We start from the raw sequence: 12,976 nt of genomic DNA, 5'->3' as shown, positions 1-12,976 counted from the left end.
ATGATTAAATGGGTGTGGTACCAGGGCATGAATATACACACAAATCAATGTAACAACATAGAAAATTCAGAATTTTCCTTTTTTGGGTAATGAATCTTTAATAAAAATTTTAATTTTTTGGTTATTGTTTTATTGAGCTTCTCTACTACATTTCCACCATTTTTTATAACGTATATTTCCTCAAACATTGCTTTTTTATTCAGATGTAAAAAGTTAATAGTATAGAGTTTTGCTTCCTTTACCATTGCACTACTTCTCAACTGGAGGTGATTTTGCCTTTCCTGACATTTGTTAATGTATGGAGATATTTTCAGATTTTACAGATGGAAGTGGGAATGTGCTACTGCCATCTAGTTGATAGAATCCAGGGCTACTGTTACAATGCACAGGATAGCCCCTTATAACAAAGAATTATCTGGCCCCAAATGTCAGTGTTGCTAAAGTTGAGAATTTCTGATCTATGATAATATCCCATCCCCTTCATCATTTTTCAAACTTAGGTTTTACCTCTTTTTTTTTTTTTCATTTTACATTTCCTGAGGTTTCCCTATGGTCTTTTCAAAGAGCTGGTAGTTGGATTTATTTATCAGTTTTGCATTTTAATATGTTATCATTAATTTAAATGTGGTTCTTAACCTCTATTAATTTCCCTTTTCTGGTTCTACATTTAGAAACTTAGTTCCTTTTGTATTACTTTTCATACCTTCTTGAGTGATATTCCTTTGTTAAGCACAAAGTGCTCTGTATTTTCCTATTAGTATACTTTTAAATCTGTTCCCATAGGTTTTTAAAACATTTTATTGAGAGATAGTTAATATAAAAAGAGAAAAGTGCATACACCATAGTCATAAAGCTCAATGAATTTTTACAAACTGAACACACTCATACAACCATCACCAACTGAATAAACCTGTGTAATCTGTACCTAGATCAAGAAATAGAATATACTAGCTTCCTAGAGCCCTTCTTTTTAGTCACAATCCTCCCAAAGTTAACTAATACCTTAACTTTTAGTAGCATAGATTAATTTTGCCTCCTTTGTTCTTTGTATAAATGAAATCATAGTTTGTCGTCTTTACATCTGGCTTCTTTGGCTCAATATTATTTGTGAGCTTCTGCCATATTGTTATGTATAATTATAATGTATTCATTCTTATTGCTATATATTATTTTATTCTGTGAATACATCACCATTTGTTCATCCATTCTACTGTTGATGGGTCATTTCTAACTATAGAGTATTATAAATATTGCTGCTATGAACTTTCTAGTAGATGTCTTTTGGTGAACATATGGATGCATATCTTGGTGGGGATATACTTGGAATATGTATTTTCAACATTAATAGATACTCTGAACAGTTTTCCAAGTTGGTTGTACTAATTTTATTTCTACTAGCAATGTATGGGATACTTGGTTACTCCATATCCTTGACAAAATTTAGTATTGATTGTTCTTTTTAATTGTAGTCATTCTGGTGGGTGTGCAATGGTCTCACATTGTGGTTTGAATTTGCATTTTTCTGATGACATGCAAAGTTAGTATTTTTTCATAGTTTATTGGCCATTTAGATACTTCTTTTGTGAAGTAACTGTTCAAGTTTCTTGTCTATTTTTCTTTTGTATTTTCCTATTGATTTTTAAGTGTTCTTTTTTCTGGATCTGAAGTCTTTGTTACACATGCACATTATGAGTATCTTCTTCTTCTATGGTAGCTGCTTTTTCACTCTCTCAATGGTGTCCTTGATTAACGTAGTTTTATAATTTAAACATCGTCCAGTGGATCACTTTTTTTCTTTGAAGAGGTGTGTCTTATTTCTTGTTTAAAAATTCTTGTTCTAAAGTTACAAAGATGATATCTCCCTTGTTGTATGGTAAAACTTTTATCGTATTACTATAATCACCTAGGTTTGATATATAGACACTTAATTAGTTATATTCTAGAATCTAGAATACAATCTAGAATTATCTGGATAAGTTATAGTACCGCTTTGATTTCTTTTGTTACCCAAAAATTTCTTAGGAGGGTGTTTTAAAATTTCTTTGCAGTGTGATTTTTTGTTTACTATTATTATTAGAGTTTTAGTATACTTAGATATGTGGTCCATATAATTTCCACATTAAATTATTTATTGTGCTTTCCTGTGGCATATTATATTACTGTTTTTTGTAAAATATCCCTAAAATATTTGGAAAAAAAATTCTCTATTTGTAAAACTCAAAATTCCATATATATATATATATATATATATATATATATATAAAGTACATCATTAGTTATTATTATAGTAGCACATATTAATTATTTATTATGGGCTGGGCACCAATTTTTGTACTATATGTATGAACTTATTTAATCATCATAACAATGATACCATCCATTTTATAAGGAAGGATAGAAGGAAACTGAGGTAGCAAGGTGCTAAGTGTATTGTCTAAGGACTGAGTTAGTTAAGTGGGGGAAATAAGTTTGAAATTCAGGTTATACAGTTCTGCAGTCAATGTCCTTAATCACGACCCTCTTTTACATGTATCTCTATATTGTTATATTATTATTTTCATATCCATAAAATTAACATACTAAATATACAATTAGACCTCTGTATTCATGGATTTTGCATCCTTGGATTCAATCAACTGCAGATGAAAATTAAAAAAAATAAAAAATAATTCATATAGAAAATACAGCATAATAACAATTTACATAGAATTTACATTGTATTAGGTATTGTAAGTAATATAAAGATGATTTAAATAATGTGGGAGGATATGCGTAGGTTACATACAAATACTACACCATTTTATATAAGGAACTTGAGCATACATGAATTTTAGTACCCAAGATTGTCCTGAAACTCATCCCATTTGGATACCAAGGGACGACTTGTAATAGTCAATTATTTTATATACTGAACTTTTGTCTTGATTGGCCAAAGACTGAGAAAACATTAAATGCTTTTTGCCATGACTACAATGTAATTTTTATTGTTTCATTGGATTTTGCTGTTTTTTTTAAAGTGCCATGGTACATAGCACATATAAAGTTTTTATCTTTCACAAATTCATTCTGGATTTTCCTTTTTATGAACAGAAAATAGTTCTCTCTGTCCTGTTTATGTTTAATTTGAATTTTACCTTTTCTGAGATTGACACATGTATTTTTAAATTTGCATTTCCCTGGTGTGTATTTACTTGTCTCTTTATTTCTAACCTTTCTGTGATTTAAGTTGTTTACACTGCTGAAGAGTCATATATTTCTTTTTTTTAAGAATTGTTTTCCAGCTTTATTGACGTATGATTTACAAATAAAAATTGCATATACTTACAGTGGATAACGTGATGATTTGATATACACATGCATAGTGAAATAATTCTCAAAATTAAGCTAATTAATGTATCAACTCACATAGTTACCTTTCTTGGGGGTGGGAACACTTGAAATCTACTCTTTTGGCAAATTTCAAGCTAATAATACATTATTATGAACCATAGTCACCATAATCTACATTAGATTTTCAGAAGTTATTAATGTTATGTTGAAAGATTATACTCTTTAACAAATATCTTTCCTTTCTCCCCATCTCCCAGCCCCTGGCAACCACCCTTCCACTCTCTGTTTCTCTAGGTTTGACTTTTTTGGACTCCACATGTGTGAGATCATGCAGCATTTGTTTTTCTGTGCATGGCTTATTTCACTTAGCGTAATGTCTTCCAGGCTCATCCAGGTTGTTGCAAATGGCCAGGATTTTCTTCTTTTTTAAGCCTTGGAGAGTCATTTGTTTTCATAAGAGGTACATATTTCAATACTTTTGTTATTGATTCATTTTTAATAATTATTTTGGCGCTTCCTCCTTTGCATTTTCTATTTTTGCTCTCCTTTCATTTTCATTTTGAGGAGCTGGGTAGCCTAGTGGTTAAGCACTCAGATGTGGTACTCAGACTCTCTGGGCTTGACTCCTGGCTGCACCATTTTGCTAGCCCTGTAACTGTGAACAAGTTCCTTGATTTCTCTAAAACCATATTGTCCTCTGCACTGGGTATAGCAACAGAGTCTATTTCATAGGATTATTGTGAGGTTTGAGTGGGTCATTAAATTATTTGGAACAGTGCTTTGCCCATAGTAACCACCGGGTAAACACTACCTGTTATTACACTACTGTCTTCCCCCTTCTTAGATTTCCGATACTGCTTTTGTCTCTGTCAGCTGTTCCCTTCTTTTTGTAATGTTTTGGAAGGGGACATAGTTATTATGTTTTGTCTTTTCTTTCTTTCTTTTTTTTTTTTTTTGAGATGGAGTTTCACTCTTGTTGCCCAGGCTGGAGTGCAATGGCACGATCTCGGCTCACCGCAACCTCGGCTTCCTGGGTTCTAGCAATTCTCCTGCCTCAGCCTCCCGAGTAGCTGGGATTACAGGCATGCACCATCACACCCAGCTAAGTTTTGTATTTTTAATAGAGATGGGGTTTCACCACGTTGGTCAGGCTGGTCTCGAACTCCCAACCTTAGATGATCAGCCCGCCTCAGCCTCCCAAAGTGCTGGGATTACAGGCGTGTGTCTTTTCTTTTCTTTTATATATATGTCAGCTCAATTAGGTATGGAATTCCTGGTTCTTAAATTGATTTTCTTAGACTCTGATGGCAACTCTCTATGATCCTTTGGCATTTAGTATTGTGAAAAACTTGATGTCAACTTGAGGATTTCTTTTGTAAGTCACTTGTCCTCGCCCTTCCCTGCCGGCACCCCTGTGTTGATGCTTGTAGGTTTCTGTTTTTAGTGCTGAAATGAAATATTTCATCAAAATATATCAGGCTTAAGTCTGCTTTAATTAATTTTACCTGACATTAAACATGTCATCTACACTTGTAGTCAAATGACTTTCTTCAGCTCTGCCAAGTTTTCTATTGCTTCTTCCTCTTTTTCTTTTTTTTAATTTTTGCTGCTCTTTCTGCCAAGTTCTTTCTTTCTAGACATCTATCTTTTTCAACTTTTATTTTAAGTCCAGGGGTACATGTGCAGGATGTGCAGGTTTGTTACATAGGTAAATGTGTGCCATGGTGGTTTACTGCACAGATCATCCCATCACCTAGAAATTAAGCCCAACATTCATTAGCTATTCTTCCTGATGCTCTCTCCCCCACACCCCCAACAGGTACCAGGTGTGTGTTGCTCCCTGCCATGTGCCCATGTGTTCCCCTCAATCAGCTTCCACTTATACATGAAAGTATGTGGTATTCGGTTTTCTGTTCCTGTGTCCTTCTAGACTTCTTATAAAACTTATTTTAGATCTCCTGGATATTTCCTCTAAATTTTTACTTCTCTGGCAGCATTTTTTTACATTTTTTAGAAGTTCTGGAAGAAGTTATTTAGCTCATTTTTCTTATCCATTGATTCCAATTCTACAGAATCTCCTCTTGTATTTACAAATTCCATTACATTAGAAATTTCATGGTCATATTTTTCATCTCAAAGCAACTTTTTCTGCTCTCAGGTCCTACCTTTTTAATGACTTCTTGCTTTTACTTCATACACAGAATGTTCTCTTTAATCTTCTTGAAAGTACACATTGGATATTTTCTATAGTTTTTCCTAGCTTTTACTAATAAAACCATTCTTAGTAAATATGTTGTCTGCCTTCTCAGATTGACTGCCTTCTAACTATTGACTCTCTTTAGAATGTTCTCTTTGCTTCTTGCAAATAACACATGGATGGGATAGGGAATGAAGGAGTGACTGGGTAAACAGAATGTTGGAGGACATTCTAGGTTTGTCCATATTTGGAGATTTATGTGACTTCTTTTAAATAGATACAGTTTGGGACAAAATAAAAAATAAAGCAGGAATAAAGAGGAGGGAAGAGAAGGAATAAAGAAACAGGGGAAGAAAGAAAGTAAAAAATGAAGGAAGGAAGAAAAAAAGAATGAAGGAAATTAAGAAGGAAAATGAAGGAAAAGTTAACTCTATTGTAGTTTTACATTGAAAAATTATAAGGTGATGACCTCTGAAGAATAGGATATAAGTTAAGGCTGGGTGGGGGTGTGGACAGAAACATCAAGAAGTCTTATTCCTAAGCCAAAGAGATTAAATTCACTCTTTTATTGCTGGAATAATGTGCCTGTTCTCTGACTGTCACATCCTTTCTCTTTTGAGACTAGTTGTAGCATTGCCCCTATTCTATTTGGCTTGCTGTATGATTCAATAGTAAACTGGGGAAAAATCATGCAGTGTAATCCCATCCTTGTCAGCTCCAGATTTGTAACTTCCCTCCAGTACCTCCTACTTTGTCCTAATGCCCTGCTGCTATCAACTTGGAGTCACTGTGGGAATTGTGACTTGGTCAGCAGTTCTCTCAATTTTCTTGCTTACAATACATTCTGCAGGAATTGCTTTACTTTTTCATAATAGTTTGGTTTCCCTCTATGATTTTCAGAGCTGATACAATTTTCCCACAATTTTTGAATTCTTTTGGTCATTCCATTGGGGATTTTGGGGAGTCAGAAGTTAAATGCGAGTATTCAGACCAAAGTCTGTGTTTTAAATGTTTGAGTAGATTATTATCAGGTATTACATGATAATTAACACTTCAACAAACCATTGGGAATATTTAAACATCCCTCAATTTTGTGGTTTCCAAACTCTGGTGACAGATGAGCTGCATCTGAAATACCTGGAAACTGCTTTATGAATAGTGACTCTCAAGAGTTCCAGTTTAGAAGGTATGTTGAGGGTCCTTAAAATATGAGTTTTAAACCTCTTTCTAAGCAATTTTTATGATCAGCTAGGTTTGAGAGTGCTATGATGTAAATGTGTCCCCCAGAAGTTCATGTGTAAAAAAGTTAACTGCCATCGTAACAGTATTAAGAGGTGGGGTCTTTAAGAGGTGATTAGGTCAGTGAGTACTCTGCCATCATGAATAGATTGATGTTGTTGCCTTGGGAGTAAGCTCCTGATAATAGAATCAATTTTGCTCTGTTTGTCTCTGTCTTGCAGATTCACACCCTACATGATGCCTTCTGCCATGGGCGGTCCCTCACCAGATTCTAGTGCCATGCTCTTGGACTTCCTAGCCTCCAGAACCATAAGCCAAATAAACTTTAGTTCTTTATAAATTACCCAATCTGTGGTATTCTGTTATAGCAGCAGAAAATGAAGTAGAACATTGAGTCATTTCCCTAACCTAGACTGGCCAACTCTTTGCAATTATGATCTTATTATTCAATTTTTGATTTTAGGAACTCTTTCTCCTTCCTACTTCTAAGGGTAATAGAATACATTTTAGTCTTTTGTTTATGAGAGCAAGTATACATTAATTTTTTTTCTTTTAGAGTTTTATGACAGTTGTTAACATAACTGGAGACCCCCCCAAAGTGTGACAAGAAAAAAATTATTGTTCTAACTGTAGGGTGGTTGTAGCTACATCTGAATAAGACACATTTTGAAAATGAGATAGTAATCCCCTACAAATTCTTTGCTGGAGTTCTTAGATCTGGAGAAGTAATTTCATCATGCATTGTGATTATTTGGGAAAGTCCTATTGTGCCTTTTTAAGATGATAGTGTGGAGCTGATGGGGGAAAATAATCAGGAACAGCTGGAGGCTTTGCAAGTGTTCTCATGAGCAGGATGTTCCATGCCAGGAGGGAATGCATTTTACTGGAATTTTTAAATAAAAATGTTCTACTTCTTGAATATGTTTTTTATTAGTATTATTTAGAAATTTCAGTACTGGCTTTATTTTCTGCAACAATAAGGACAGATATACTTATTGCTAAAGATGTAGTTAACACAGTTTGGTTTTATTTGGGGAGTGGTTGGCTATTTAGATTAATCCATAATTCAAATCCACCAATATCGTGAGAAATGTTCATACTTAGAATGACATATGCAAACACATAAAAATAAAAGGCATTTTTAAACTTTGTTTTTAACCTAGGAACTCTGCCTCTGGTATCTAAACATCTCGTTTCCATTCTCTTTGTCAAAGCTAACAGCCAGAGCCCTTAAGAAGAGAGATTAGATATAAAATCCTGATAAATCCCATTCAGTTTGAGTTCTGTACCAATAACAGAACACCATTTGTTGTCCTTCTGTCTTTGGGTAAAATGGGGGAGCTTTGGGGCTAACACCACAATGAAGAAAAGTGATCGGAGTTTATCTTGCATTGTATTTTATTCTGACTGCAATCTGATGACACAGATATATACCACACTGTACTCTGAAATCACCAGAATAAAATTGTTTTAGGCCCTTACATAATACTGTGCTAACTAAACAATAACACCCACATTTAAATGGTCTGTGGGTTACACAGACAAACTGCAGGTTTTCTTTTAGGTTTACCACTCTCCTAGGAACTTTAAATCTCTTTGTATCTAATCTCTGATTTCTTCTACCTCTCATTCTGTTTATAAGTGCAACTTGGGACTCAAAACAGAAAAGCATTTGCAATGTTTAAGGGTTTAGAACTCTACCTCTCAGGACAAAACAAATTAACAAGCAAATCTCTTGTGTAAGTTACTGCATTATCATCAAGATGAGAATCTTAACAATTTATTTAATTATAGAAGACGTGTATGAAAGATGGGTAGTAAAAGAGCTATTTAGATATAAAACATAAGTCAATGATAGGTATACAAAAGGCATATAGAACAACAGTAAGAATATGTGTTAGGTGCTGCCCGTATTTCAAAGCCACTAAATTCTCTTAGGGCACAAATTATCCATGCACACAAAGCTACGCATGCACACACATGCACACACGCACACACACACACCACAATGACATTTGCCACTGTATTAGTTGTATTAGTTTTCTATGCTGGATAGAAAATAACCACTAACATAGTGGCTTGCAATAATATTAATTTATTATCAGAAATCTGGCATGCTTTAGTTGGGTTCTCTGCTCAGTGTCTCATGGTTGCAATCAAGGTGTTCGCTGGCTGCATTTTCATCTGGAGGCTCAGCTAGGGAAATCTGTTTCCCGGCTCTCTCAGGTTATTGGCAGAATTCATTTTCTTGAACTTGTGTCACTGAGATCCTCATTTTCTTACTAGTTGTTGGCTGAGGATAAACAAAATGTGATATATCCATATAATGGAATATTATTTGACCATAGAAGGGAATGAAATTATGATACATACTACAACAGAGAAGAGCCTTGAAGACTTTATGCTTTTCATATTTTCATAAGTGAAAGAAGCCAGACACAAAAGACCACACATTATGATTCCATTTATAAGAAATATCCAGAATAGGCAAATCTATAGGCACAGAAAGGGGATCTGTGGTTACTTTGGATTGGGGGGTTAAAGAGGTAGGAAAATGATGGCTAAACAGGTTTTCTTTTGTGGTGATGAAAATGTTCTAAAATTAGCTAAGTAACGGTGTACACAATTGTGAATATACTATGAATCCTTGCATTGCACACTTTAAATGATTGAATTGTATTATGTAAGAACTATATCTCAGTTAAGCTCTAAATAAGGGATTTATAACTGCTGAGAGGAAATCATGTTGGGTAAACAGAGGTAAAGCACAAACTTCAGTCCCCTTTCTCAAAATCTAAGTAAGAAAGGGAAACTCTTTTACAGCAGAGTAACCTTCCTCTGGCAAAATCTTTTCAATTCACTGAGAATATACATTTTTGTCTACTTTTTCATCCAAGAAGTTCCAGTGAGGACATGTTTCTTAATCATATTGAGAAAGCTCTCGGGAAGGTGTAAGAGCGGGCTCTGATACTGAATTCCAGGAAGAACAACATCTTGTCTTTGCTTTGGAGATTGCTTGCTAGTTTACTTATGCAAAGTACCTTCCTGTGGAGGGTTGGGAAGTGGGTGAAACTTGGGAATCCTTAAGCAGCTTCACAGAAGCAGGATTGCTTCTGCGTTGTAGCTACAAAGTCAAAGATCCAGGTTTCCTAAGAGAGAGATAAGAGGATAAATGTTTTTCTGGAGTTTGGTGGAGCTAAACTGAACTAAGCTTTGAGGGAGAAGGGAAGAGATAAGAGGCCCATAGTAATGGACACTTACAAAGGCAGGCACTTTGAATATGCTCTCACTTTAAGAAGTGTTTTCAATATTAAATAATTGCCACACCTATTTCTTGAATTAGATTATATCATGCCCATTTTGTAGATGAGAATACTGGGGTCTGGAAAGATGGTCACAGTTAGTCATGGAATTGTAAGTGAATGACGGATCTGTATGATTCCTTGACGCTTCATTCTCTGCCCTCTTCTCTTTTTACTCCATACCAGTGGTTCTCAACTGGGGTCACTTTGGCCCCAGTATCCCCCAGGGGACATTGGGTAATATCTGTAGACATTTTTGGTTGTGACAACTGCATGTGGGAATGCTACCGGCATCTAGTTGGGTGGAGGCTATGGATATACCTAAACATTTCACAATACACAATGCAGAATTGGCTGTCCCCAAGCCTCAGTAGTGCAGAAGTTGATAACCCCAGCTTCAAACACAGCTTTGTAGCTCATCAGCTCATGTGTGTTCAGCAAGAATTCATAGTTGATTCTGACTTCTACACATATTTCCCCAGTTCAGATGTCTGTCAAGAGCTTTGGATTTATGCATGCAGCTGCCTCCTCTCCTCACTTATTCCAAACTCAAACTATTCAATCATCATATATTGAGTCAGTATTTAGGTGTGCAATTGTGACATAAATATCGCAATTTTGGTGTACAGTTGATTTTTTTAAATCAAGGTATAAATAAGGTCCACACATTGGGATGGATAGGCATGTCTCTGATTACTCTTCTCATCTATAGTCTTTCTCCATTTCTTTTTTATTTTTGTAATTTGTTTGTTAAGAAAAATAGGTCATTTGTCTTGTTGATTTTCTGATTGTAACCTGTATCATTCTAAATTTCCTGCACATTAGTAATCGGTCTGAAGGTTTGATTAGATGTTTAATTAGATTCAGGTTTAACTTTTTCTTTTAGCAAAATTAATTCACAGGTAATATTATGTTCTCCTATTCAGAGGCACATAATGTCTATTGGGTTTTCTTTCATGGTTTTAGCAGCTATTGCTGATCAATACCTACTCTATTACCTCATTTATAGTTGCAAAATGGTTATGTACTAATTACATTCTTCCTTCCTCATTTATTAGCTGAAGTATTTCTTTAAAGAGAAACGTCCCATCTAGTATTGTTTACCCTTTGGTACAGTTCATACAGAAAAAGCAAGATAAACGCTTGAATCTTTCCCTTTATTTAACAGTTTTAAAATAATTTATTGGTATCCTTTGGTGGCAGCTAATTTGTGTTATCAGAGTATCATTATAGACTGAAGCTTATGTGATGCACTTCGATCTATTGTAGTTATCATTATTGACACTCAAATTGCCCATCTTTAACGAGAGCCCTTGGAAGTTGACTCTTTAGTCCCCTCAGATCTGGGAGTAAGGAGGTTAGGAGTAGAGGCCGACCTGCTCAGCTGCTCTAAATAGAGTTCCTCAGTGTTCTGCACTGATGTTTGCCCTGTATTTCTTCCGCATAAGGTTGGGACACCCTTGGTTCTCTCTTATCTCTTTTTCTCTCTTGTTCATACATTGGCCTGTGGCTTCTTTGTCTATCTGATACTGTTTAATTTCTATTTTTATGCAAATCTTCCATTTCTGAATTCCTTATGGTTTCCCATGGCTGTTATTTATTTGGCCTTTTAGATGATGCTCTTTGTCCCTGGGGGAAAAGAGGTGTTTGGTAAGAGTCAGGAATTGATGGAGTCTGCTGTCTTGATTGAATCTGAGAGATCTTTCAAAAATGTGAATTAAACAATGCTGCTTCTATGACTGAGACTCTAATGGCCCACACCTGCTACAGACCAAGTCCAAACTCTTTAAGGAATTCTGTTATCCTCTAAATCCTGCTTAACCTTCCTTCTTGCCTGACACCTTCTGCCCCCACAATTTCAGCCATGTGAAATCTCTTGCAGTTCTCCAAACATGGCACACTGTTTCTCCAGCTTATTGTTTTCTGGTGACTATGTTCTTTCTGACTGGTCACCTGGAGTACACTCCCTTCTTTCTCACCTTTGTCTCAACTTCCCTTCCTCCTTTAAGTCTCAGTTTAGATGGTATTTCTTCCATTAGGTCTTCTTTGAACAGGGTGCATATGTCTCCTACTTTTCCTGGGAAAGTTCTAGATTATGCCTGCTTAAAAATAATTAGTGCCTTTAAATTCTTTTTAATACACCTTTTCACTCTTACAAGTGTCCCTATTTGAATAATACATTATATAATTACCCTATCTCTGAATTTACATTTCCAGAACTGTGTTATGTTTCTTTTGTATGGATTTCCATGACATTTTATAATTGCATCTAGCATATTTCAGGTGCAATTATACTTTCCTATTTACTTGCCTTTGTCATGGAAAGAATTGTGTCTGGCTCAAACTTATATGTTGAAGCCCTAACCCTCAGATGTGACTATATTGGAGATAGGTTCCTTAAAGAGGTAATAAAGATTAAATGAGGTCATAAAGGTGTCATCCTGAATCCCTATTTACTCCAATAGGGATGGCACTGTGTCTGAGAGACTGAAGAAGAGACCTGAAGACAATGAATAAGACACAGTGTTCTTTGGGGGAACTTGCTTTCAGGGACAGTCCAGTGGCAGCAAGCTGAACAGGAGAAGTACTACCGTTTGTAAAAAGCATGCAGTTTATATAGTATTTTCACACAGTACCTTCCATCTAGCAATCACTATTTAACCCAAAACAAAGGGCCTCAATCCACTGGACAGCCTGTGTTCTAAGGGAAAGGCCAGGGATTCAGAACTCTGAACACACATTCTTCTTAGACCATAGGGTCATTCTCAGCGTATGCTTAAGTTATTGCCGACACGTGTATCTGCTATAGAAAATGTGAGTCCCTAATCCAATAGGACTAGTGTCCTTATAAAAAGAGGAAAAGATACCAGGAACGCACACACACAGAGAAAAGGCTGTGTGAGGGCAC

The sequence above is a fragment of the Pongo abelii genome, chromosome 22, assembly GCF_028885655.2.
Source record: "Pongo abelii isolate AG06213 chromosome 22, NHGRI_mPonAbe1-v2.0_pri, whole genome shotgun sequence".
NCBI lineage: Eukaryota > Metazoa > Chordata > Mammalia > Primates > Hominidae > Pongo > Pongo abelii.
This window is presented reverse-complemented; position numbering follows the sequence as displayed.